The sequence below is a fragment of the Dendropsophus ebraccatus genome, chromosome 11, assembly GCF_027789765.1.
Source record: "Dendropsophus ebraccatus isolate aDenEbr1 chromosome 11, aDenEbr1.pat, whole genome shotgun sequence".
NCBI lineage: Eukaryota > Metazoa > Chordata > Amphibia > Anura > Hylidae > Dendropsophus > Dendropsophus ebraccatus.
This window is the reverse complement of record NC_091464.1, coordinates 10,612,190-10,639,362: the sequence shown is the minus strand read 5'-3', so window position 1 is coordinate 10,639,362 and position 27,173 is coordinate 10,612,190. Positions and strand designations below refer to the sequence as shown.

Genomic DNA, 27,173 nt, shown 5'->3' with positions numbered 1-27,173 from the left:
AGGAGTGCGGCGGTTCAGAGCGGGGTCACCGCGGGACCCCTCTTTGAACCCTCATAGCCAACCCAGGACGTACAGTTACATTCTGGGTCGTTAAGGGGTTGATAGGGTAACACACACACTCCCCCAGTAAGGCATGCACCTGTCCTGACCCCTCTTGTTCCTGCACCATGTCTGCTGTCTTTGGTTCCTCCACCGTGTCTTCTGCTCATGGTCCCATTCCTGCTTCAAGCCATGAGTCCTGCTGTGGTCCTGCCTTCTTCCTACGTGTTCCCGCCAAGCCAGGGGTAGCGACCTGGGGGTCTCCTGCTGCAGCAAGTGAAACTCACCTTGCGGTGGGTCCTGGTGGAAACCAGCTGCCCCTTATAACCCACTCCCTGGTGCGGCATACACCATCACTAGTGTTCACTGGATCCACTACTCCTACCGTTACCCTGAGAGTAGCTATGTACGCTAGTGGGATCTGTTTCACAATTTCCCTAAATCATAACTGTTACTATATGAGTTTTTCTAGGTCAATGTATATTTGTCCAGATATTCTGTTTTATGAATTGCAGAAATACAAGGGAATTGTAAAAAGACAAGGGCTCGTCCGGGATTTGAACCCAGGACCTCTCGCACCCTAAGCGAGAATCATACCCCTAGACCAACGAGCCAGTTAATAACATCTGCCCAATGGTATTTACAAAATAGTTTGCACATTAACCTGTTGAGGACATATGCTGTTCCTGTACCCCTGTGCCGCGACCCAGCTCTTAACTGCCGCGATCCCGAATGCTATCTGCAGCATGACATGACAGCTGCATCTAACAGTGTTAATTGCACCCCAATCCTGGTGTCTAGTGGCGGGATCCCCCCCCCGCCGTGATCGCGGAGGGGGAATCCCTTCATCTTGACGGGGCGGGCCTCAGCGTGGGTTTGATGCTTGGTATTCTATTGCAATGGTCTGCAGCAGACCATAACTATAGAGCACCGATCTGATGGATCGGTGCTGTGTAATACAGCTACTGTACACTGATCTCTATGGGAGATCAGTGTAGTTGTATTAGAAGTTCCGCAGGGGGACTAACCTTAACCCCAGGGGGAATAACCCTAACCCCAGGGGGGAATAACCCTAACCCCAGGGGGGAATAACCCTAACCCCAGGGGGGAATAACCCTAATCCCAGGCAGGAATAACCCTAACCCCAGGGGGGAATAACCCTAACCCCAGGGGGGAATAACCCTAACCCCAGGGGGAATAACCCTAACCCCAGGGGACTTCTAATTACTGTGTAAGAAAAAAAAAATGTCTTCATTAATAAAAATCCCCTCCCCTAATAAAAGTCTGAATCACCCCCCTTTTCCCATTTTATAAATTAAAATAAATAAATAAACATGTTTGTTATCGTCGCGTGTGTAATCGCCGGAACTAATAATTTATCACATTCCTGATCTCGCACGGTAAACGTCGTAAGCGTAAAGACCCGCCAAAGTGCAAAAAATTGCGCATTTTTGGTCGCATCAAATCCAGAAACATTGCAATAAAAAGCAATCAAAAAGTGGCATATGCGCAATCAAGGTACCGATAGAAAGAACAGATCATGGAGCAAAAAATAACAAAGTTATATAACTTTGTAATGTGTGTTAAATAATCTAAAAAAAACTAACAAAAAACGCCAGAGTTGCCCTTTAAGCTATGAGTCCTGCTGTGGTCCAGCCTTCTGAATAGGTGTCGCTGCCGCTAGCAAGCCAAACCAGGGGGGGCCGCCTTCCACAGCAAATCCAAATCACCTTGCGGTGGGCTCTGGGAAAAATCTGTTTCACATTTTCCCTAAATCATAACGGTTACTATATGAGTGTTTCTAGGTCAATGTATATTTGTCCAGATATTCTGTTTTATGAATTGCAGAAATACAAGAGAAATGTAAAAAGTCAAGGGCTCGTCCGGGATTTGAACCCGGGACCTCTCGCACCCTAAGCGAGAATCATACCCCTAGACCAACGAGCCAGATGCTAACCTCTCTCTGCAGATGGGATTATACATGCCACATAAGCAGTGTTACAGCTTATGAATGTCTTTTACTACATTCAGAAATAATCATGTTTAAATACAAATTATGGCTACATTACTCAGTTTTTGTTTTTTGGTTTAGCTCAGCTCCACTGAGGTAGCATTAAGGCTTAGGCAGCTACCCACTTATTTATACCATTTAGTGGTTTTATATATGACAGTGGATACCTATTGTTTATTCTGTATTGGCTAATACATTCAGAAATAAGTCTAAATTTGATTGAAGAAAGAGGTGACTATTTTACAGCAATAAAAAGACCAGTCCAAATAGCTTCTCCCCCCGTTTATTTCACAGTAAGGGTCAGGTAGGACCTTAATATGTTCAGACAATGTTTTTGTGGCTGATCACCAGTGGGTTTTTGACACAATAACTCTGCTTGCTGGCAGAGGCATAAAGAAAAGTATAGGAAGAGTGAAGAGGATGATTTCTGAAGCTGTTTGCTTCTAGTGATAATCAGTTGTATGGTCAGAGAAGATGATTAAGATAAATGATTACAGTGCAGTTACATCCAGTCACTTGTAAGGATGTGGAGAATGTTACCTGCTATGTGCATGTAATTAACTGTGGTCAGTATATGGCAGCAAAGTATTAAACTGCCCATAAGTATATGTAGTATTACATAAAAATGTAATAAATATTCTAAGTTGCCAAGTCAGGATATATGTAAATACTGGGATGTTTTGGACTCCTACAAGCCTGAAATAATGCTGACATTGCAGTCTTGATACTTTACACTGGAGAAAAACCATTGCATCAAAAGACTGGCTAGCAGGAAACGGGAAGTGCCAGAGGTGTGTGGAAGAGGAGTTTCCTGGCGATTTTTATTTTTTTTTACCATAGAAAGATTTGACACAACAGCAGATAATAGACTTCTGACTTGACTAGACATAATCTGCTTTTAGAGCTTTTGGAGCAGAAGAGCTGTGCTGAATTGGTTGCGTACTGAGAGGTAGAGTGAGTTTAGAGCAGTAGAGAGGAGTTTGTGTTGAGTGTTCAGAGTAGTAGAGAGGAGTTTGTGCTGAGAGTCCCAATCCATGGTAGACGTGTGCTCTGCTCAAACTTTAGAAGAAGAAGTAGAATACTAAAGACTTAAGAATAGAAGACTACTTGTGACCATGTTTTCACCTTCGTAGTGTCCGGTGACCCGTCCTCCTAGGGTGACACAAGCCCCAGACCTTGTTACTTAAGTTGAGCAAGGTGGCCAAGTTTATCTAGTTACACCTGCATTGCGAGATAGAGAAAAGTTGCTACAAGCCTACGTACTCTATCTGGATCAGTTCCTCTGGTTAGGTAAGTGCAGGCAATGTCTTGGTTGAGGCTGAAGCTAAGTCTGGGAATACATCAACCAGCTGGAGAAGCGTGTAATAAAAAAAAACCAAAAACATACTTACCAGGCAGATACCCCTCTGTGAAGGGCCCAGCCAAGGGATGGCCCCTGTATGGAAACCACCATATTGAGTGGCCCTATAAGTCAATGCAATGACAAGGGATAACCAAAGACAGGTATCAATCCACAGACAGCTCTTTCCCCGCATAAAACTTCTGTTGCCAGTACGTGCTGTAGCTTTATACAGTGATGCAGGGAACCAATTGGGCTGATTGGTTCCCTTTAAGCCAGCACCAAGACTTCCCATGCACTTATCCACAGCTCAGAGAGCCACTGCCAGGGCCCTTTCTGTTTCCTGCTAGCCAAGGTTTTGATTCGGTGATTTTTCTCCAGTGTGACATTCTCCACATCCTTATAAGTGACTGGATGTAACTGCACCATAATCCCTTATCTTAATCATTTTCTCTGTCCATATAACTGATTATCACTACCAGAAAATAGCTTCTGAAATCATTCTCTTTACTATGCCTATACTTTTCTTTATGCCACTTCCAGCATGGAGAGTTATCGTCTGTCAACATAACTGATTATTACAGCAACTATGTTTAGTGCAGTGTAGAGTTAGTGGTCTATAGCCTTCCTCTATCTGATCCTCCAGAGCCTGCCCAGCTATTTATTGTTGATGGGAAGAGCAGGACCCTGAGCCGGTACCTCTGGCCGGAGTAACATAACAAGGCACTGCCTGACCCTTACTGTGAAATAACACCAAGGAGAAGCAATCTGGACTGATCTTTTATTATTTTATCAAATGTAGACTTTTTCTGAATGTAGTAAAAGACATTAGACATGTAAGTAGCAGCATGCAGCTGCAACACTGCTTATGTGGCATGTATAATCACATCTGGAGCCAGATGTTAGCATCTGGCTCGTTGGTCTAGGGGTATGATTCTCGCTTAGGGTGCGAGAGGTCCCGGGTTCAAATCCCGGACGAGCCCTTGTTTATTGTTTTTACTTATTTTTCTGTGTATTTACCTGGAGTAAATATGCAAAAAAGAGCTAGTAGAGCCTAATTTAAAGCAACTCTGTTTCCACAATGTGCAGTATTCAGACAAGTGATGAATAGGAGAAATTCTTCCCAGGGATACAGTGCTGAAAGTTTAAAAGTTGATTTTTAGGACAATAACTGCACCACCTGCCGAACGGACCTCAGGACATATCTTGGATTAAAATCAGCTATCCGATGGTGCAAGCGGTTTCGGGGGGGGGGGGGGGGGGTATTGTGGGTACAGAGTTGCTTTCAGAGTCTGTCTCAAAACACAGGACTACCCAGATACCCCTCTAGGCCCTTCACAGAGGGATATCTGGCTAGTCTTGTGTTTTGAGACTCTTAAATGAGGCTCCATGGACTCTTTTCTGCATATTTGTATTTCCCAGGGAGCAATGCACCTAGGATTTTTACTGTAATGAGCACTTTAACCAGCAGCCGACAATGTTTTCTTTGACTGGTCTCCCTGAGGTCAGTGATCTGTTCCCCGTATGGCTCTACCAGGCAATGCTCCAACCTAGCCAGAATCCTGCTCCACACTGATGAGGGACAACACCCTGAAACAGCTATCTGTGGATGGATACTTGGCCTTGATGTTTCCCTTGTCATTACATTGACTTATAGGGCCACTCAATATGGTGGTTTCCATGCAGGAGCCACCCCTTGGCTTGGCTCTTCCCAGAGGGATATCTGCCTGTTAAGTATGTTTTTTTTTATATTACAGGCTTCTTCAGGTATTTTTGTGTCCCCAGACTTAGCCTTAAGCCAGCACCAAGACATCCCGTGCACTTATCCCCAACCCAGGCAACCACTGCCAGGAAACTCCTCCTCCACACACCTCTGGCACTTCCTGTTTCCTGCTAACCAGGGTTATGATGCAATGGTGTTTCACCAGTATAAAGTATCAAGACTGCAATTCTTCGTTCTGTCATGCTTGTAGGAGTCCAAAACGTCCCAGTATTTACATAAATCCTGACTTTGCAACTTAGAACATTTATTACATTTTTATTAGAGATGAGCGAACCGGGTTCGGGTTGATCTGAACCCGAACATTCGGTAATTGATTAGCTGGGGCTGCTGAACTTGGATAAAGCTCTAAGGTTGTCTGGAAAACATGGATACAGCCAATGACTATATCCATGTGTTCCACATAGCCTTAGGGCTTTATCCAACTTCAGCAGCCACCACTAATCAAATGCCGAAAGTTCAAGTTCGGATGGACTCACATGCTCAAGGTTCGCTCATCTCTAATTTTTATGTAATACTATATATACTTATGGGCAGTTTAATACTTTGCTGCAATATACTGAACACAGTTAATTACGTGCACATAACAGGTGAAATTCTCCACATCCTTACAAGTGACTGGATGTAACTGCACTGTAATCACTTATCTTAATCATCTTCTCTGTCCATGTAATTGATTAACATTACCAGCAAACAGCTTCAGAAATTATCCCCTTCACTTTCCCTATATTTTTCTTTATACCCCTGCCAGCATGCAGAGTTATCGTCTCTGTCCACATAACTGATTATCACTACCAGAGTCTATAGTATGCTGGGGGGCTTATACTGGGGTCTGTAATGTTCCCTCTGTATTGTCTTAACTGTAAGGTCCATACCATAGGGCAGTATAGGGAAAATTCCACAAAAACACACTGGTGATCAGCCACACCCCCTGCAAACCACACCCACAATAGTGAAAACACCTATATTCCTACGAGAATACAACAAAATAGCCCAAGAAAAATGAATCAAATGATACTCAGTAACCAACTTATTAAGCGACACCTATATTGTACTGTGTATCCCACATAATAACCATAACAGACCCGGGGAGAAGCTATCTGGACTGGTCTTTTATTATTACTGTAAAATAGTCACCTCTTTCTTCAATCAATTGTAGACTTTTTCTGAATGTAGTAAAAGACATTAGAGATGTAAGTAGCAGCATGCAGCTGTAACACTGCTTATGTGGCATGTATAATCCCATCTGCAGACAGAGGTTAGAATCTGGCTCGTTGGTCTAGGGGTATGATTCTCGCTTAGGGTGCGAGAGGTCCCGGGTTCAAATCCCGGACGAGCCCTTGACTTTTTACATTTCCCTTGTATTTCTGCAATTCATAAAACAGAATATCTGGACAAATATACATTGACCTAGTAACAGTTATGATTTAGAAATAATGTGAAACAGATTCCATTAACCTACATAGCTACTCTCAGTGTAACGGTAGGAGGAGTGGATCCACTGAAATAACACTAGTGATGGTGTAAGCGGCACCAGGGAGAAGAGTCTAAGGGGCCCTTGGTTCTCACCAGAGCCCACCGCAAGGTGGATTGGACTTGCTGTGGCAGGCAAACCCTCGGTTGCTACCCCTGGTTTGGCTTGCTAGTGGCAGCAGGTGAAGTGTAGTTGGAAACATGTAAGCGTAAGGCAGGGAATCAGCAGGACTCACAGCTTGAAGCAGGACAGGGACTATGAGCAGAAGACGCAGTCAGGAATCACGGTTAGGAAAGCTGGGACTGCAACACTATGGGGGGGGGGGGGGGGGTTAGCATGCAAAGGCTCCAACAAGGGAGGTTCAATGCAGGTGCAATCCTTATAGGGGAGTGTGTGTTATAACCAATTAAGGACATATTGCCCCTTTAAACAGAAGCAACCAGCGAGCACACACCCTAGGAGGCGGGATGCGTATGTCAGGCCAAGAAAACAGCGAGCAGGAGTGGGGGCAGCATGTAATAATTACAAAAACGAAAAAAAAAAAAAAACATATGTGGTGTCCCACCACTGGTGGTACTGGTCTATACACCCCTCGCAAAAGCTGTAGTGAACAAGTGGTTATTGTTTGTTGGTAATCTGCGCACTAATAAGAGCTCTTTTCTGTTCTCCACCTATCTCTATTCTCCTTTCGTTTTCTGCACTTTCTTCTCTACCACTCACAGGAGGTATTACACACCCTGTAGGAACTTGTCACATGGGGAGAGGAAGTACACGCCCACACTTAGGAGTCTCATCCAGGTAGAGAAAGGACACACAACAAGATGGTCCCTGCTGTAGTGCAGCTGCGCCCTGGCTCTGCCAGGTCCCCCCACCTGTCCAGTCTAGTCTAGTCTGGAGTGTGGTAGTGGATAGACGTATGGGAAGCACAGAGACTTTTTTCTTCTTCAAAGCTACACTTTTTCTTATTATGCAGTGCTAAACCACTCGGACCCTGACCAAGAATGATACCCCTAAACCAAAGAGCCAGCTGTGAACATTGGTAACTAGATGTGTAGAAGTTGTCATGTTTGAAGAGTTAAGGCCCTATTCCATGGAACGATTATCGGCCGTATTAGACCGATATTGTCCCTTACCATCGATAATCGTCCCGTGGAATAGGAGGCAACGATCAGCCGACACCGTTCATGTCGGCCGATCGTTGAAGTCGTTTGTTTTTCAACACTTTGAAAGACAAACGACTTATATAGCAGCGATCTGCAGCCGCTGCTCTGTGGAATATCACGATCAGCGATCACCCGGGCAGCCCCCCCGCAGCTTCCCCCGGCCCTCCCCGGACTCACCCGCTGGCTGCTGGCTGCAGCAGCGAGCAGGGAACGAGGAGCACACGAGTGCTGACAGCGCTCGTTTGCTCCTCAGTGTCGGCCCATGGAATAGGGGCTTTAGACACTAGAGGGAATAAACAAAACAAAGCTTGTGGGATACACTGGAATACACTGCCATTTATTTGGTGGGATACACTGGAATACACTGCCATTTATTTGGTGGGATACACTGGAATACACTGCCATTTATTTGGTGGAATACACTGGAATACACTGCCATTTATTTGGTGGGATACACTGGAATACACTGCCATTTATTTGGTGGAATACACTGGAATACACTGCCATTTATTTGGTGCCTTGTAAATTTTTTCCCTGTCCAAAGTCTGGGCAACTATTCCCCACATGTACAAAGTTTTGGTAAATCTCCGCAATAGTTTTCTATTGTACTGAAGACTGCGAAAACCGAGAATATCTTGGTCAGTTGTTAGAGTGGTTGGGTCATTTGTGTCTTTTTCAAGTGAACAGGTTGGGTAAAAAAACAATATACAGTGGTACCTCGGTTCTCGAACTTAATTGGTTCCGGAAGGCAGTTTGAGAACCGAGCAGTGTCTTTCCATAGGAAATAATGTAAATGTGATGAATTGGTTCCAGCAGCCACCAATAATTACTTACAATACTCATTTATTACACTGATAAGTGCTCAGTATAATCACTACAGTACAGTACAGAACAGCACTATATACTGTACAGGACATTACAGAGCGGCACTATATACTGTACAGGACATTAAACATAAGAAATGTTCATCAGAACCAGCAATTATAGTACAGTAGTCACCAACTCCTCACCCATCCTTTACTGTATAGCGTCCCCCCCATCCAAGCACTGTAATGTATGGGAGATGGTGGTGCACTGCTTGTACTACTACTGCACTGTATATGCACACTTATACAGCACTGTACTGTATGTGAAGCCTCACCACTGCTTAACTCGCCAGGTACAACCCACCATCCACGCTCGCAAAAACGTTCGAAAAACGTTCGAAAACCGAGCAAAGTTCGAATTCCAAACACTACTTCTGGGTAAATTTTCGTTCGAATACCAAGCAGTTCGAGTTCCAAAGCGTTCGAAAACCGAGGTATTACTGTACTAGGAAGATGCAGACCTCCTCTCCAAATTCCAGCAGGATGAATAGGCGCAGCTACTCCCAACAGATGATGTAAAAAAACGACTTTATTAAAATAATAAAAAAAAATGTATAAAAGGCTCAGCATTACGCGTTTCTAGACCGGACTGGTCTCTTCATCAGATGCTTACTATTATGTATATGTTTGTGACTTTGAGGTATTGTTTACATTCTCTCTGTGAATTCTTGTATGTGTATTTATTGCACTATATAGATGAGATATATCTGTAACATTTCTATGTCCATTATTTATTGTATGTTGGGGAATACTGCACAGCGTATTGTTATCAGTTCCTAGGGTCCTTTCTTTCGTTGTTTGTGGGGTCTCTGTGTTGTGTCTGTATTTTTTTTATGTTGTATTCCATTGATCCAAATGTCTGGGTTTTTTACTCTCATGTACCTATAAAAGTAAGTTTCCATAATGTTAAAATTTTCCATAATCATGCTAAAATCTTCAATTATCTACATCCTAGCCCATACAATCTCCATTTGCTAAATATACCCGGTCTAGTTCATTACCATCCGTTATAAAACATAACCAAACAGCATTATACTCTGGAGGGGATTTCACCATCGCTTTACCAGGTTCTATCTAAAATCTTCCCCTTTACCATCACTATATCCCAGTGTACTAACACAACCACTATATCTTACCACTATACTAACCGCAAAATCCGGACACCGCCGGGAGAGGACAACAAACTAGCTTAATTGAAAAATTATAAAGTCAACTCTAATAGCCCTATTTCACGGAACGATTATCGCTCATAGACTCGCTCCAACGACCGCTCGTTAACAAGCACTTAACGATTTTTTTAAGCGAACGATAACACATAATACGTGTGGGAACGTGAACGAAATCTGTAGTGTAACGATTTTTTTGCGGTCGTTACATCGTTACATGGTCGTTTAAAACGTGGGGAAATGTAGGTAGACATTTCAAGAACGACTGAAAGATTTTTTATTCAACGAAAAGATTAGCGAATTATTGTTGAAAGACCAACGATTTTTTTTTTCCGACATGTTGAAAAAAAATTGTGAACGACTCAACGACGATTTCGCTGTTGTCGTTCGCTCGTTTACAGCTATTCCACAGAACGAATATCGTTAACGAGCGGTCGTTTGAACGAAAAAAAGTTCCGTGGAATAGGGCCTTTAGCCAGCAGACTTGGTTGTCCCTCAGCAGAATTCCGCTCCCCTTGCGTACATTTCACCCCCCGAAGAAGGGGAAAGAAAAAAGAAAAGAAAAAAAAGGGAAAACAAACAAACAAAAAAAAAAAACTAAATTACAAAATTACAGAGATATACTTCTGTTCTTTATCCACCTGGTAATTCCATCCATTCAGGGAACCCTCTTTGGCCGAACCGCCCCATCTCTGGAGCCGTTCTATCCAGCAGAGCCCTTCCCAACCAGTCCTTCCTTCCTGGAGCTCGGGCAAGCCCCCTCAGGTAGACCACCTGTGCTCCATACACTCAACTAAGCTCCCGGAAGGGCCTTATCCACCATTTATCCTAATAAATTATGGTCCCCCCCCCCCCCCCGTCAGCTTCCATTCCAAATCATCCCTCCACACCTTAGGTGTTATAAAAAATAAATAAATAAGTGCTTTATGTATTTCCTTGCGTTGGGATGATTTATTTGTTTGGGGATTTGCTTTAGTAATCCATATATATTGTTAAACAACAAGGTGCAGCACTCCAGGTCCATACGTACAGATGGCACCTTTAGTTTGTAGATTGTTTCCCCTATGTATCTATATACAGCTGTGTGCATGGTGTTTTATAATATTGTGGGGGTCAGGAGCTCCAAGTGTACGCAGAAGGTTTGTACTCATGAAGCCGTTCTGCGTGCCACATCAGCAGTAAGGCCGAGCTCGTATCACATTACATACTGAGGATTCCGAGCTGGAGGAACGGACACAAAGATATTCATTTCATTTGGTTATAAAAGTGAAAATAGCCGCAGTTGTAATATTATGTTTGTCATATTAGTCACATTTGTCCTTGTGTTTGCACAGCAGTCTAGTGGTACTATATCTACTATATGTCTACAAAAAAAAAAAAAAAATTGCAGAAAGTTTTACATTTGTCCTTCATGCTTTTATCCTACAAGCACATTTGATGTGTCTAAGAAACATGAAATATTATGGGTAGGCTTTATCAGGGACATTTTTTTTAGTAGTTTTTAGAACTGCTATTATTCTTTAAGATATATAAATATTTTACCTTTTGCCCCGAGACAAAAACACACACCCTCAAAATGGCAGCCCTTTTTTTTTGGGGGGGGGGGGGGAATCATTTAGTCTTTTTTGCAGTGTCATTGGTGTTAAATAACAGTCATCAACCCCCCCCCCCCCCCAAAAAAAAAAAAAAAAAAAAAAAAAAAACAGCATTTTGACGGCATGTGAACATAGCCTAAGAGTTGCACTGTCAGAAACTCAGTTTTATGTCCATCCTGGGTCCAGGATAATTATCACTCAGTTAGGAAACTATTAATTTAGGGGAATTGAAGACGTTGTTTTATATGCCACATATTACATATTACACATTACATATTACACATAGGAATGCTAGAGTAATGCTACGTTTACACGAAACGATTATCGGGCGGATTTTCGCGATAACGATCTCATTCAGCGATAATTGTTCCGTGTAAATGCAGCGAACAATCAAGCGATTAGCTAAAAATCGTTCATTTTGATCTTTGAACATGTTAATAAATCGTTGTTGATCGTTCGAAAAAAATTCGCAGATCGTTCCGTGTAAACAGTCGTTCACTGATTTTTCCTATGTGCCAGACGATCGCAAAACGAATTTTCTGTACGATATATCGTTCCATCTAAACGCTGATCGTTATAAAAGAAAAATTGTTACTTCAAAATCGTTAATCGTTCGATCGGGCGAATTATCGCTCCGTGTAAACGTAGCATAAGATGAGCTAGATGGACACACCTTGTAATACATTTGGGGCAGTTTTGTCTGGCTATTGGTGCGTTTACACATAACAATTATTGTGCAAATTTGCGCGATAACGATTGAATTCGAATGATAATTGTACGTACGAACGCAGCGAACGATGAAATGACGAACGAGAAATCGTTCATTTTGATCTTACATGTTCTCAAATTGTCGTTCGTCATTTGCAAAAAATTCACAGATCGTTCCATGTGAATAGTCATTCGCCGATTTAACCAATGTGTGAGATAGGCTTAAGCGATCGCAAAACGAATTTTCCGTATGATGTATTGTTCCGTCTAAACGCTGATCGTTATAAAAAAAAAAAACGTTACTCCGACATTGTTAATCGTACGATCGGGCCAATTATCGTCTTGTGTAAACGCAGCATAACTGATATAGATTTAAGCTATAATTTGAAGTTTCTAGTGTAGTTCCCAGTAAATCTGTGGGGCCATAAGAGCCCCCCCCCCTCTTCTGCTGAGTCCTGCCAAATCTTTATAAAAAGTGCCAAGTGCAGCTCAAAACGGCAAAAAAAGGCTGATCTGTGTAATAGAGACAACGATCAGCCAATCAGACAATGATCATTGGTTTAGGTTCGGACCTAAAGTCGTTGGGCGCCGACCATGCATCGCTAGTTGTAATAGCAATGCACGGTCAACAGCTGACAATTCCCCAAACACCGGACACCTTACCTCTCCCCAATCCCGGTCTTCTCTCTTGTGCTCCGCAGCTTCCCGGCCCCAGCATCTGCAGCATCTGAGTGGCCTGTCAGCTGGCAGGCCGCTCAGACGCTATGGCCGCTGTCACCGGGAAGCTGTGGAGCACAGGAGAGAAGACCGGGATTGGGGAGAGGTAAGGTGTCCGGTGTTTGGGCAAGGTCTGCACGGACATCGCTAAGAATGTCCATGCAGCCCTTACTGCCAGATCGGTGCTTGTTTACTAAAATGATTGGTCCCTAGTCCTAGGTCCTTTTATACCCATCGATCTTTGGCCGTCCAAGGCCACAATCATGTCCTGATCAGTGAGATCATCGGTCATTTGCAGCGCCTTTACACGGCGCGGTCAGTCGTGCGGTCGGGCCACATGAACAATTACTGTATCATTTGTGCAGCCATTAACATTCATTGTTATTGGCCACATGTCTCCTGTTTACACAGAGAGCTGTGCAGCCGATAACGATAAATTTTACTACAGCACAAAGGATGCGATAAACCGACTATTGGGCGTTTTCCTGCTTTTCAGACGATCGATGTCAGTTTTACAATGGCCGACTATTGGCCGAATGAGAGTTTCTATGAACACTCATTGCTGGTTTTCATCCCAGGTAAAAAGGCATTCACAGCCTTGGTAACACCCCTCCCCCACAACCATTGTTTTAACCAGCTGAGCAGAGGTCTTTCTGCAATCATCTTTTTCAGATGTAAATGTATAGGAGGAATTCCTGTGATAATGAGATACGCAGATCCCTCAAGTTACAATATGAATTGGTTCCAGGACGACCATTCTCTACTGAAACGACTGCATCCTGAGACCACAACTCTACAGGAAACTGCTAATTCGTTCTGAAGACCCAAAATGAGAAAAAAAAAAAATATTTTAAGAAAAATAATCAGATAACTAGAATGAATAAAGCAAGTCCTTACATACAGCAGTCAGAAAGAGCTGCTGGGGACTTAGGTAGTTTCTATGTAGGGGACCATGGTGTCTTAAGGGTCCTGTACAGATCACAGAGCGAATTATAGAGTCCCTATAGAAGATGGCCCTCTGTGTAGTCCCATATAAACCTGTGCTGCCCCTATAGAAGGTGTCTCCCTGTGTAGTCCCATATAAATCTGTGCTGCCCCCTTTAGTAGATGGCCCCCTGTGCTTAGGCCACCTATAATAGATGCCCCCCTGTACTGCTGCCCCCTTTAGTAGATGCCCCCCAGTGCTGATGCCCTCTATAATAGATGCCCCCTGTACTGCTGCCCCCTTTAATAGATGGCCCCCTGTACTGATGCCCCTTCAGTAGATGTCCCCCGGTGCGCATGCCCCCTATAATAGATGGCCCCTAGTACTGCTGCCCCCTTTAGTAGATGCCCCCTCTCTGGTATAATAGATGGCCCTCTGGTATAATAGATGGCCCCCTGTACTGATGCCCCACTGTGATGATGCCCCCTCTAGTAGATGGGCCCCTGTACTAACGCCCCCTTTAGTAGATGGCCCCAGTGCTGATGCCCATTCTAGCAGATGGCCTCCTGTACTGATGCCCCCCCCTGTGCTGAGGCCCCCTATAATAGATGGCACCCTGTACAGCTGTCCCCTTTAGTAGGTGCCCCCCTGTGCTGATGCCCCCTATAATTGATGGCCCCATGTACTCCTGCCCCCTTTAGTAGATGCCCCCTGTGCTGATGCCCCCTATAATAGATGCACCCCTGTACTGCTGCCCCTTTAGTAGATGTCTCCCTGTGCTGAGGCCCCCTATAATAGATGGCTCCCTGTAATGCTGCCCCCTTTAGTAGATGGCCCCCTGCGCTAATGCCCCCTCTAGTAGATGGCCCCCTGTACTGATGTCCCCTTTAATAGATGGCCCACTGTACTGATGCCCCCTTTAGAAGATGCCCCCTGTGCTGATGCCCCCTTTAGAAGATGCCCCCTGTGCTGATGCCCCCTTTAGTAGATGTCCCCTGTGCTGATGCCCCCTTTAGTAGATGTCCCCCAAGTGTAACATGAAGGGAGAATATTTAAGGTTCCTTCAATGTGTGGTGGGGAAGGAATCCAGAATTAATACCAGCTGCTGCAGAACATCTTCTGTTTGGTTTTCCAATTCTGAAGGGTTTAAACATAGGAGTTCTAACACAAATCTTATTCTTAGATCAGTGAGTGGTTTTTGCATGTTGTATTTGGGTTATTGAATTCTCGTGCAGTCTGTGCTTCTTAGAACCACATTACACGTGACATTCATAAATAAAGAAATAAAGAAATAAATAGTGTATATGCAAATTTTTTTAAAAATGGGCTCGTCCGGGATTTGAACCCGGGACCTCTCGCACCCAAAGCGAGAATCATACCCCTAGACCAACGAGCCAGCTGTATAACATGGACTCTGGAGTGAAGTTTACTCAGTGCTTATTCAGCTGCCACATCACTGTGAAAGTGGTTGGATCAGATTACTTTCCTTACACAGGTCATACAGCAAGCGGAGCATAGAGAACTGCAATATCCTAGAGCAGTGTTTCTCAACTCCAGTCCTCGGGCCTCACCAACAGGTCATGTTGTGAAGATTTCCTTAGTATTTCACAGTTGATGTCATTATACTCATGTCATATAGTGCATCAGGTATTAGCACAGGTGATATAATTATGCTCAGTGCATCAGGTATTAGCAGAGGTGTCCTTTTTATGGGATAGCCTCAAACCATGACCTGTTGGTGAGGCCTGAGGACTGGAATTGAGAAGCACTGTCCTAGAGGGCAAATGAAGCTTGAAAGGCCTATAGCCAGCATGGGGGTAAGATAATATTTAATAGCAAAAATATTGGTGCAGGGAAAACAATTTTAAAAAATGTTGAAATAGAGAAAAAGAAGCCGTAGGATGAATTAAGCCCCTTATGTATCAAAAGGCAAAAACAGTGTTAGGGAGGGAATTAGCTTTCCTGTAGGCAGGGATACTAGACAGAACACAACAGCCCTTGTAAGGGGTTAACATTTTTATTTTGTTTGGAGTAGTCCAGGCTGCTGGCTGGGACTTGCAGTGCAGCTACCATGATTTTAGCAGCACACTGTGGTGATCGGCTGCTGGCAGAAAGGGGACAGCACGTGGTGCATACAGACCCCAAAGAAGTCCTCAGTACTATTTTTTTTTTGTGGCTGGTGCTGCTGTTGTACATTGTATTGCTGTGATTTGTAGTACAGCTGCATAGAACCTTATTGTCCTGTGTAACAGGTGGCATACACCATAAAGCACCACTTACACATAGACTCTATACGACAACATCCAAAAACCAGTTTGACCAGTATCTTTTGTCATCTACAGCCAGTCTGCAGGGTTGCTTTCTTTTTAAGTGCAGCCATATCCAACCTCACTGCTCATTGTCCTGTGTAAGAGGTGGCATACACCATATAGCACCACTTACACACAGACTCTATACGACTACCTCCAAAAACTAGTCTGACCATTATTAGGCAGCCTCAGAAGCATCCTTTCCTGGGCCAAGCTTGGGTCCCCTGCAAAAATGCAGTTAAATAGCGGCTGCAGAAAACTGACATGTCAGTTTTCTACGGCGCAGCTAGGGATCCCAGCTGGGGCAAATACTATGTAAATGCTCCGGCCGGGAGTCCATAGAAGGCAAGGTAACGTATGTTTTCGTATTAAGCACGGCCGTTGTTGCAACAGGCAAAAACGACCGTACTTTTATTCAAATATACGTTGTGTGAACATAGCCTAATAGTATAAAAAAAAAGTCTCCACATCTGCCATACAATCGTACATAGGAATTACTTAGTTATATTCTACATGGGTAAAAGTTAATATACCATGTGTTATTGTCATACAGATATATATATATATATATATATATATATATATATATATATATATATATACCGTGTGTTATTGTCATACAGATATCTTTAAAAAAAAGTTTAAATAAAATCTATATTGAAGTCAAAACAATACCTGCCTCTCTAGCATTGTCTGCTTATTGCAGTGCCTAGGTTTTCCTTAGTTTTACTGCCACCTACTGGCAATATCATAAATTGCAGACAGGATGCCTGATCTCCCTGCCACGATTATCAAGTCAAATTCCATTCCATCGACCTTCATTAATATGATGTTTTATAAACAGATAAATGAGGGTAATGTCCAACCAACACAGACACTTACTTTAATATGTGGTTTGATTTACTAAAACGAAGCAAAAATAATGCGTTTAGTTTTCATGTATCTGGGATGTTTCCCCTAGCTAACCAAGCACCAGCTCAGCTCCCACTCAGTGATACATTTATATATGAAACCCCACAGTCTCAATTCCCGCATGACATTCAAGAAATAGAATTGAACCAAGCCACCCCCGCATATTATAATAATCTAATATTATACAATTTAACTTAAAGAGGAAGTCCCTTAACCCCTTAAGGACAGAGCCAATTTCGATTTTTGCGTTTTCGTTTTTTCCTCCTTGTGCTTAAAAGGCCATAGCACTTGCATTTTTCCACCTAGAAACCCACATGAGCCCTTATTTTTTGCGTCACTAATTGTACTTTGCAACGACAGGCTGAATTTTTTATAAAGTACACTGCGAAACCAGAAAAAAAATAAATGTGTGATGAAATCGAAAAAAAAAACCCTGCATTTTGTTTATTTGGGGGATATTTGTTTTTACGCCATTCGCCCTGGAGTAAAACTGACTTGTTATATATGTTCCTCAAGTCGTTACGATTAAAATGATATGTAACATGTATAACTTTTCTTTTATCTGATGGCCTGTAAAAAATTCAAACCATTGTTAACAAAATTATGTTCCTTAAAACCGCTCCGTTCCCAGGCTTATAGCGCTTTTATCCTTTGGTCTATGGGGCTGTGTCAGGTATAATTTTTTTGCGCCATGATGTGTTCTTTCTATCGGTATCTTGATTGCGCATATACGACTTTTGATCGCTTTTTATTACAATTTTTCTGGATTTGATGCGACCAAAAATGCGCAATTTTGCACTTTGGGATTCTTTTGCGCTTACGCCGTTTACCGTGCGAGATCAGTAATGTGATTAATTAATAGTTCGGGCGATTACGCACGCGGCGATACCAAACATGTTTGTTTATTTATTTATTTACTTTTATTTATAACCTGGGAAAAGGGGGCTGATTCAGACTTTTATTAGGGGAGGGGGCTTTTTATTGATAACAACACTTTATTTTTATTTTTTTTACACATATACTACAAGCCCCCCTGGGGTTAGGGTTATTCCCCCCTGGGGTTAGGGTTATTTTCCCCCCTGCGGTTAGGGTTATTTTTCCCCCTGGGGGACTTCTAGTATATACACTTTGATCTCTCATTGAGATCTTTGCTGTATAGTTATACAGCAAAGATCAATGAGATAAGCACTCGTTTGCTTTCGGCTGCTGCAGCCGAAAACAAACAAGTGCCGAGCCGGGGTCGGCGCCATCTTGGAGCGGTCCCCGGCCGGCAGCAGTAACGGAGATCGCTCCTCCGGGACAACCGATCTCCCCCACTAGACATCAGGGAACGGATGCCTCTGGTAATCAGAGGCAGCTGTCAACTTTGACAGCTGCCTCTGATTACTGTATTAGCGGGCACGGCGATCAGACCGTGCCCGCTAATAGCCGCGATCCCGGGCTACATGCGGCACCCAGGATCGCGGCGGTTCAGAGCGGGGTCGCCGCGCGGCCCCGTTCTGAACGCCCTTAACGACAACAGGGCGTTAATGTTGTTAAGGGGTTAAAGGGGGAAGTTAAAAAATGCAATGCAAAATAATAAATAAACATCATGTCTGCGGCTGAGTGATTGCCCGCTCATCCAATCAGTGATGCCTGTTCATCCACCCCAGTCATTGGCTGAGCAGGCAATATCTCTACAGGGCGTTGACATTGCAGCAGGCGGGAAGAGCCAGGTATGTGACATTACAGTAGAGGATGACAGCCGGCTGCCAGGACCTAGGAGCACAGAGTCACAAGGGGGGGGGGGAGTTCACGTGTTTATTATTTTCTCACACCTTCCTGCCTGTGGTTTTTCACTTTGGTGGGGCTTCCTCTTTAGTAAAGTGTTACATGACTGCCATTACCACTTTTCCCCAAATTAGTCAGTAGTCCTAATGCATCTTCATGGTCTCTCATCAACAGGCAAGCAGGTACATCCTCTTTAATCTGACCCGTGGATAGAACGGCACCATCACGGGAAAGCTGCTGCCGCGGTCCGTTTTTTGATCCGTGGCCCGGTTCCCGTGAACAGCCCCGTTCTATACACGGGTACCAGGGCGGAGCTGAAGCACAGGAGGCAGGCCTTCCCGCCCCCATAGGGAGGGAATTCCCTCCCCTCTATGACGCAGCTCCGTTAGAATCAATGGTGATCGCTGGAACTGTGCGGTCTGAATAGGGACTACGAAATAGCGAAACTTTTGTGATAATATTTACTTTATTTAACCTGATCCTGTTTCATTTATTTTAGACACTACAAAATGAGGGGACAGGATAGATGAATTATCTACTCATGGTTTGAATGATTTTTCTATCGTATTATAATGTTTATGTTATACTGTATATGCTTATCAAGTGATGTGACGTAATAGAAAAATAGAAGATTGTCGGCAGAAAAAGGTCACTGGGTCCATCTAGTCCGCCCTTTTAGTATTTTCTTTCTTATTATCTTAGGATAGATGTATGTTTATCCCAGGCGTGTTTAAATCCTGTTATTGTAGATTTACCAACCACCTCTGCTGGAAGTTTGTTCCAGGTATCTACTACTCTTTAAAAATGGGCTCGTCCGGGATTTGAACCCGGGACCTCTCGCACCCAAAGCGAGAATCATACCCCTAGACCAACGAGCCAGCTGTCAAGGTGAGACTTATGTGACTCAATCAATCATTGTGAGTCTAATGACATGCATATATGGTGCCGGATTTACATGTATATCCATGCTGTTGAGAAAGGCCGTCAGGTGGGAACGCGTGCAGCATCTATTATTTGCATGAAATATACATAATTGCATCACGACGTGAGTGCCCAGAATTTCCACCCGACTGGAAATAATAACCCAAGGTGTGCGGTGGTGTGTGTATAGGTGATGGTGCAGACAGAGGATGACAGTTCCGTGCGTAGTATAAAAATATAACAGCTTTACTGTAAGGCTTTGCAGTTTCATAGTACACGGTTTCACCAGCAATAAATCTTTACACACTTGAATACTTGACCTTAGTGCTTGAGAGAAGTAAGAGAGGTGGTTGTAGTGGTGCTTGTAGAGTGAAAAGTAGAGCAGAGGAGAGGAGTTTGCCAGAGGATACCTAACCCAAGTGTAGCTTTGTACTCTGCCAGAACTTTTAGTAGATATCTTGAGTGAAGTGATACTCATACTCACGTATAGACTGACCGCATTCTGTCCTTTGGTAGCATAGAACCCATCCCAGTAGGGTAGTACGAGCCCCAGCCTTGGTTATCTGGGTGTTGCTAGGTCTCTAAGTCTTCCCATTTGCCTGCTCTGCGCAGTAGGAGACGTAGACCTTTATATACCGGTTGCTTTGTCATACTGAGGCTAGTTCCTATCTTGTTCAGGATACTGCCCTGCTCTTTTCTGATATGTTACTAGCATGGGTCAGGGTGTTCCTTGGTGACTACTGTCTATGTTGTGTGCTTAGCACTGCATAGTAGATATAGTGGTTCAACTGAAGGAACTGTTGGAATATAGTTGCATCTGTTCACACTCGTGGCTAGACTCAACTGAACTTGTGTCCCTGACAGGGGTCCTGACATCAGCCAGGCCCTGGCTTAACCTCTGCAGGAACTTGGCTTTTGTGTGTTCTCTCTCCCTGAGAATCAGACTAGGACTGAAGTGTGCTTCCTCCACCAGTGAAACTCCTCCTACAAGGGCCTTCCGTGTGACTGCCTGTGAGTAGTGGGGATGAGTGTAGAAAGGAGTGTAGTAGGAGAAAGGAGAGAGAGGATAGCTTGAGAAGAAAAGAGCACCTCCTATTGGTCAGCATAAAACACATGGTACACAAACATTAACCCATGACTACCTTCAGCTCTGCAACAGAATACATATGTGGTGCCGCACAGTTAAGTGCTTTAGGCACCAGTTGCAAAGTTATCCCTTCAGTTGTAATATAGCTGCATTCTTTATTTTTACCACAAGGTGTCACTCTTATTTTTAACTATTGTTTTTATGTTGCACAGCGGTAGTGAATTAAGGGTCACTGTTTATGTACTACCTGGTCTGTACCAGCCTATGAGAGCTGCTGTTCTTTTCCTACCTATCTCTACTCTCCTCTCTTTTGTGCACTCTGTACTTACACAACACAGTCCCCAGGGGGACAGTTCAGTATAAGGTAGTCTAGTCTGGAGTGTGGTAGTAGACAGATACCTATGGAGAACACAGAGACTTCCTTTAAAGCAACACTTATCCTCACAATGCAGTGCTAAACACCTAAAGAGAGGACAAGTCAGGGATCACCAGAACCCACACCGTTAACATCTCTAAAAGTGCAGGACGGTATCCTAAAGTGAAGGAACTGATCTGGATAGAGCAGAGCCTACGTACTCTATCTCACAACACAGGTGACACCGGGACATCCTTGGGACACTTTGCTCAACTCAGTTAACTAGGAATGGGGCTTGTGTCACCCTGATAGGACGGGTAACTCGACACTGCAGGCAAAAGGTGGTATAGCGACAAAGGTCTAAACACAGGCACAAGTATTCTTCTTTACAGTATTCTTCTTCTGAAGTTCCGTCAGAGGACAGTACTACATTGGGTTAGGACTCTCATGACCTATTCCTCTCTACTCCTCTGAACTCTCTCTACTCTTCTCAGCACGCAACCAAGTCAGCACTGCTACACTACTCTACCTCATCAGCTCTCAGTACAGATCCAGTGAAAGTCAAGTCTGTATCAGTTACGTATTATATGAGTCACTTGTATCACAGAAGACTTATCAGTAAAGTAAGAGTTTATTTATTCTACTGGGATTCAGTGATCATTGCACCAGCATCTACACACAAGCTGCACCGTCCTTTGTTCATCTCCCCTTTCTGTGGGTGGTGGTACCAACAGTCCGAGTGGGTCATAACTCTACTCCGGACCACCAGACCCATCACAACCTGGTAGGTCACCAACCACTTGAAAGATCACAAAATAAACCAGATATATAGATAGGTAGATAGGAGATAGATCGATGAACAGATAGATAGATAGATAGATTTGCCAGGGCTGCGGGGACTGCTGAGTGATCTGCTGGGTCTGTTGAACAACCACTCACAGACTTCTGGCACCTTGCCAGGATCCATGGTTGGAGCCTACTGTTACGACTGGAGTTGTGGATCCGCTGTAGCACTGCTGGCGATGACGTAAGCCACACCAGGGAGCAAAGTCTAAGGGGGGCCACTGGTCTTCACCAGCGCCCACCGAAAGTTGGGATGGGCTTGCTGCAGCAGGCGACCCCCAGGAAACTACCCCTGGCTAGGCTTGCTAGCGGCGGCAGGCAAGGTGCAGCTGGAGACATGTAGGCAGGCAGGCTGGGACCACATCACGTGAGGCGCCTTTCGGGGCTGAAGCAACGGCGGCTCAGGGCCTCTGCACATGGGCCCCAGCATCCACCGGGGACACAACGGGGGGAATGGGTACGATGGTCCGGATAGATAGGTGATTTGCAGACAAATATAAAGACAGAATATATATAAGAGACACATTTACAATAATCGTAGGCGTCCATACACACATAGGAATGAGCTGTGCCCAGCAGTATAAATAAATCCGGTTTATTAAGCCCTGTGCGATGAGTCATAAGGAAATAACGGGATTTATAGATAATACTCGGGATAGCTCGCTGAAATGTTTTCCTTTTATCTTTTACTTTGCTCTAAAAGTTAGAAAAATGTTCCCAGAATCCAATAAGTATGTGATGTGTGTCGGGCTGTGTGGTTGTTTCCTGAACAGGGACTGTACAAAGAAAACGGAGGTCCTCCGAGCAGTGTACGGACCCTCGGCACTCCCTGCATCAACTGCAAAGCTACAGTTCCTTATAATAGTAAGGGGAAATAATCTTGGAGGAATACGATGGTACAGCAGTTGAAGGGGTACTCCAGTGTAAAATGTTTTCTTTCATATCAACTGGTCTCAGAAAGTTCTATAGATCTGTAAATTACTTCTATTTAAAGGGGTTATCCAGCGCTACAAAAACATGGCCACTTTTCCCCCTACTGACAACAGTAGGGGAAAGTGGCCATGTTTTTGTAGTGCTGGATAACCCCTTTAAGAATCTCCAGACCCCCAGAACTGTCCTGAGCGGGAGAGATTTTCTATGGGGATTTGCTGCTGCTCTGGACAGTTCCTAACATGGACAGAGGTGGCAGCAGAGAGCACTGTGTCAGACTGATGAGAATACACCACTTCCTGCAGGATATACAGACGTAAAAGACGTAAATTACAAATCTATAGAACTTTCTGACACCAGTTGATATGTAAGATAAAATGTTTTCGCTGGAGTACCCCTTTAAGAAACACATCTAATAGCAAAACACCCAACAATGTTCAGGGTAAGTGACAGAAAAACATCTGATCCACAGGCCAGGTATAGTCATGGTCCCCGTTCTCTACTCCGTCCGGGTTGGACGCTTTAGCCCATCTTTTTTTAAATTGCATAGGAAAACGCAGAAAAACCACGTTACCTATAGAAAGAATGGATTCTGCGCAGAATGCTGTTTAACATTGTAGCCAAAGGGCAATGTATTCCGCTGTGTGCCTATATAATGACGTATCTTATGGGAATGGGGGAATACTCCTGACAATCACCCTGATGTATATCCAGCTTTACACAAGATCACAAATATACCATAATGGCTCACCATGACGCCGCTTACATAGTGTAACAATACGGAGACATTGTTTCCTACTTCCATTGTGATAACAGAAAGAGACATTGCTCTGGGATGGATGTATAGAGTGGATGCAAATAGGGAAGTGATCGGTAAGCCAGACATTGACTGGACTGAGCGGAGACATGTTAATCAGCTATATGGACTGTCACTATACGCCTCGGCTTCCTCCGCTCATAGCCCTCCTGCATACAAATAAAGAGACATAGGACTCCAGCGGAGGTTCTGTATGTTATGTGTCATTCCTCCTCCTCTGGAAACGCTGCTTAGTAACCATTCAGCCGAGAGAGAAAAACCTCTCTCCTCCTCTCTAGTCCTTGGTTCTTGCTAACAGAGGTGGCCGGTCTATTCCCATACATTGGGTTAGGAATGATCAGCTGAGCACTATTATCCCCTCCACCAGTTTCCAGGTAAGGACACTGAAACTCGTCTCTTTGTTTATTGACTATATGTTCCGCTCTCCATACCGTCATCTCGTGTCCGTGAATCCTCAGCACATACTTTAAAGCAGCGACTTGGTAAGCTTTATGTGTCTGGATTGTCGGCTGAAGTTTACTGTGGCGGAATGTTGTCCTTGTTGGGGCTCCATAGGCTGCGGTATCGGTGACCTTACAGGGTGACCTCAGAATACCTTTTCTAGCTGTTTTTGCTATTACTGTATCGTAACAAGTGTGTCGGTGCATGGCGGGACCTGATCATGTATTGGTAACATGAATGGGAAGAGAAGGCAAGATGCCGGGTGAGAGACCAGAGTAATCTCTTACAGCATTCTGATGCAGAGTACTAATAGCTGCAGTCATTTAGTTCCATGAGCATTGTTGTTTTTATTTTTTTCTTTGTATGGTATACATTGTACACTACGGGCACTCAAGAGCTAACACTATATCTATTAAGGGTAATCCAATAAATCTTAACCTGTTAATGGCGAAGTACAAGTATGCTCATCCTGCCGCTGTTAAGAGGAAGCAGAGAGGGTTCACGGCGCGGGCCCTCTCTGCAGCACGTGGCTCTTGGCTGCCATGTACATGCATAACTGGTGCGGCCAATCACTGTCTGCTGTATTTAAGTTGCTTTTGTCCCCCATACCTGGTGTCTAGAGCGGAACTCTCACCCCCCCCCCCCCCGGAATGCGGTCCCTTCTTACTACCGAGCAAGGGCTCAGCATCGCACTGACGCTGATCCCTGATCCCGGCTCGGCAATCTGTAGATCTGGGCTGCAGCAGCCCAGAGTAATACAGCACTGATCTAATGGATCAGTGCTGTATTATGTAAACTACACTGATCTCTATGATAGATCAGTGTAGTTGTGTGACAAGTCACCCAGGGGGACTTCAAATTACTATAAGTAATTAATTATTATTATTTATTTATTTATTAATTATATTAATAAATAAAATCCCCTCCTCTAATAGAAGTTTTAAAAAAGTAAAATAAATAAATATATAGTATGGACACGTGCGTAATTGCCCGAAATATAAAATCAGCCAACAATAGGCCGACGATTACCCAAACACCTGTTACCTTACCTCTCCCCGCTTCTGTTCTTCTCTCCTGTGCTCCACAGCTTCCCGGTCCCGGCAGCAGCAGTGTCCTGTTAGCTGATGCTCAGACGCTGTGATTGGCTGAGCAGCCTGTCAGCTGACAGACCGCTCAGACGCTGCTGCCGCTGGGACTGGGAAGCTTCGGAGCACAGGAGAGAACACCATAAGCGGTGAGAGGTAAGGTAACAGGTATTTGGGCTAACAATGTCCATGCAGCCCTTACTGCCGATTATCCGGTCGTCCAGTAAAGAGCGCAGATCTAGCAAATCGGCACTCATTTGCTAAAATGATTGGGCTGCAGTTGGTACATGTAATAGGACCCTTACAGTTAATACTCGGGGATGTGAGCAGAGGGCAGAAGAACTAACTGGGGGCCATGGAGAGGTAATGGCCTGGCGGTTGATGATTTTAGGTCCAGACCAAATGACACAATCAGCCAATGATCGTTGTCTCTATTACACAGAGCGATAATCGGCCAAATTATATGAGGGCCTGTTCATGTCAATTCTTTGAGCAGGGAGGTGTGGAGAGCGAAAGTGCGCTAGGCCTCCCATTGAAAGAGATAGCAGGCAGGACTCGATGGCGAGTCCTCGGGCAGGGCTTCCGAGTGGAATTTCAGTGCCGATTCAGTAGTGTGAACTGGCCCTTAGACTGATTACCATATAGTGTAGGATCATTTCCGTTCAGTGTAGTGGCTCCTAGTGTACAGGCAGGGCATAACAGGTACACCTTACCACCAACCACTTCTTATATACCTAAATATTCTGTATTCTGCTCCCTAATCCTAGTGATGGATGAGTCGTGTTTACCCCTATTGTTATCTAGACATTAATCAGTCAGAAAAAAAATCAAAATATATATTTTTAAGAGTTTTCTACTAGACCTGAAATTAAGCTGAGAATTCTTGTTCTGTACCAGCAGCCGCCTTCCTTATCATCACAGACACAGGAGGACAGTGAAAGGTAACTCTAGTATATACATAGCAGAGGTATAAACAATAGGACACATACAGAGCATGCCTAGATAACATTCCTGGACCGGAGTCCATGGGGCTTGGTGTAAGGCGTATCTCTATAGACTGTTAAAAACAGTTCACAGAAGATGGCTGCCCCCATAGTGATGTGCTGAATATAAAATTAAAAATTATAAGTCAGAAAATACAAATGACGTCATAAAATAGACCATGTTTCAGTATCTGGCTCACATCAGTAAAAATAAATGTGGCCCATTCACTTTTAAAAATTCTGATATAACAGTTAGCTTATCAAGAACCTCTTAAAGGGATTTTCCAATTTAAACTTACTTGTTCCCTATGTGCTGTACTCTGCTCCCTCTGGCCGCTCCATAGAGAATGATGAAGCCGGGGCACGAGTCTAGAGATCCCCGGGGGCACAGAGGTCGGACCCCGCTATACTCACCTACTAGATTCATGACTGCAAGAGAAAATGTCACTTCTAGTCTTGGGACACAGTGTAAGTTTTCTGGAATATCATTTGTGACTTTTGTAAATTTGTGAAATATAAGATGAGATGTGTCTCCTCAATGCATACAAAAATACACACAATGGCCGTCTATGTCCAATGGATTTTTTTCTGCTAAATTTATGCAAATTGTCTTATAAAATGCGCGTCTCGGTCCTCTGCCTCCTGTGAATTCATATAGGCTTACATAGATCGCTTTCAGGCATTTGCTGCACGCCTTTATGTATGTACAAATTTATTGCCATGGCAACCAGGATGACAGCGTCTGCAGAGGAAACATTACACTTACCAGAGAGTGAAGCCTTTCATAGCTTTGATTCATGAAAATACCAGTCAAACGTCTGTCTGCAGAGTAAGGGCCGCTCTAGTACAGCAGCATATAGACTTGTGAAGTACAAGGGTGCACCCCAAAATGGAACTTTAGAGGTTCCATGAGCTGCCTCTTGCCGGTGTCCTCCAT

General features: G+C 44.0%; 6 non-coding genes across 6 annotated transcripts; 2 read left to right on the top strand and 4 right to left on the bottom strand.

Moving 5' to 3' along the window:
- Window positions 1-581: 581 nt before the first annotated feature.
- Window positions 582-653, bottom strand: TRNAP-AGG (transfer RNA proline (anticodon AGG)). Its single transcript has one exon. It is a non-coding gene; the product is annotated as a tRNA-Pro (tRNA).
- Window positions 654-1,914: 1,261 nt separating this feature from the next.
- TRNAP-AGG (transfer RNA proline (anticodon AGG)) lies at window positions 1,915-1,986 on the bottom strand. The gene has a single exon. It is a non-coding gene; the product is annotated as a tRNA-Pro (tRNA).
- A 2,314-nt stretch (window positions 1,987-4,300) lies between these two features.
- On the top strand, window positions 4,301-4,372 carry TRNAP-AGG (transfer RNA proline (anticodon AGG)). The gene has a single exon. It is a non-coding gene; the product is annotated as a tRNA-Pro (tRNA).
- A 2,065-nt stretch (window positions 4,373-6,437) lies between these two features.
- Window positions 6,438-6,509, top strand: TRNAP-AGG (transfer RNA proline (anticodon AGG)). The gene has a single exon. It is a non-coding gene; the product is annotated as a tRNA-Pro (tRNA).
- Window positions 6,510-15,107: 8,598 nt separating this feature from the next.
- TRNAP-UGG (transfer RNA proline (anticodon UGG)) lies at window positions 15,108-15,179 on the bottom strand. Its single transcript has one exon. It is a non-coding gene; the product is annotated as a tRNA-Pro (tRNA).
- A 4,401-nt stretch (window positions 15,180-19,580) lies between these two features.
- TRNAP-UGG (transfer RNA proline (anticodon UGG)) lies at window positions 19,581-19,652 on the bottom strand. The gene has a single exon. It is a non-coding gene; the product is annotated as a tRNA-Pro (tRNA).
- Between the last annotated feature and the right edge of the window lie 7,521 nt (window positions 19,653-27,173).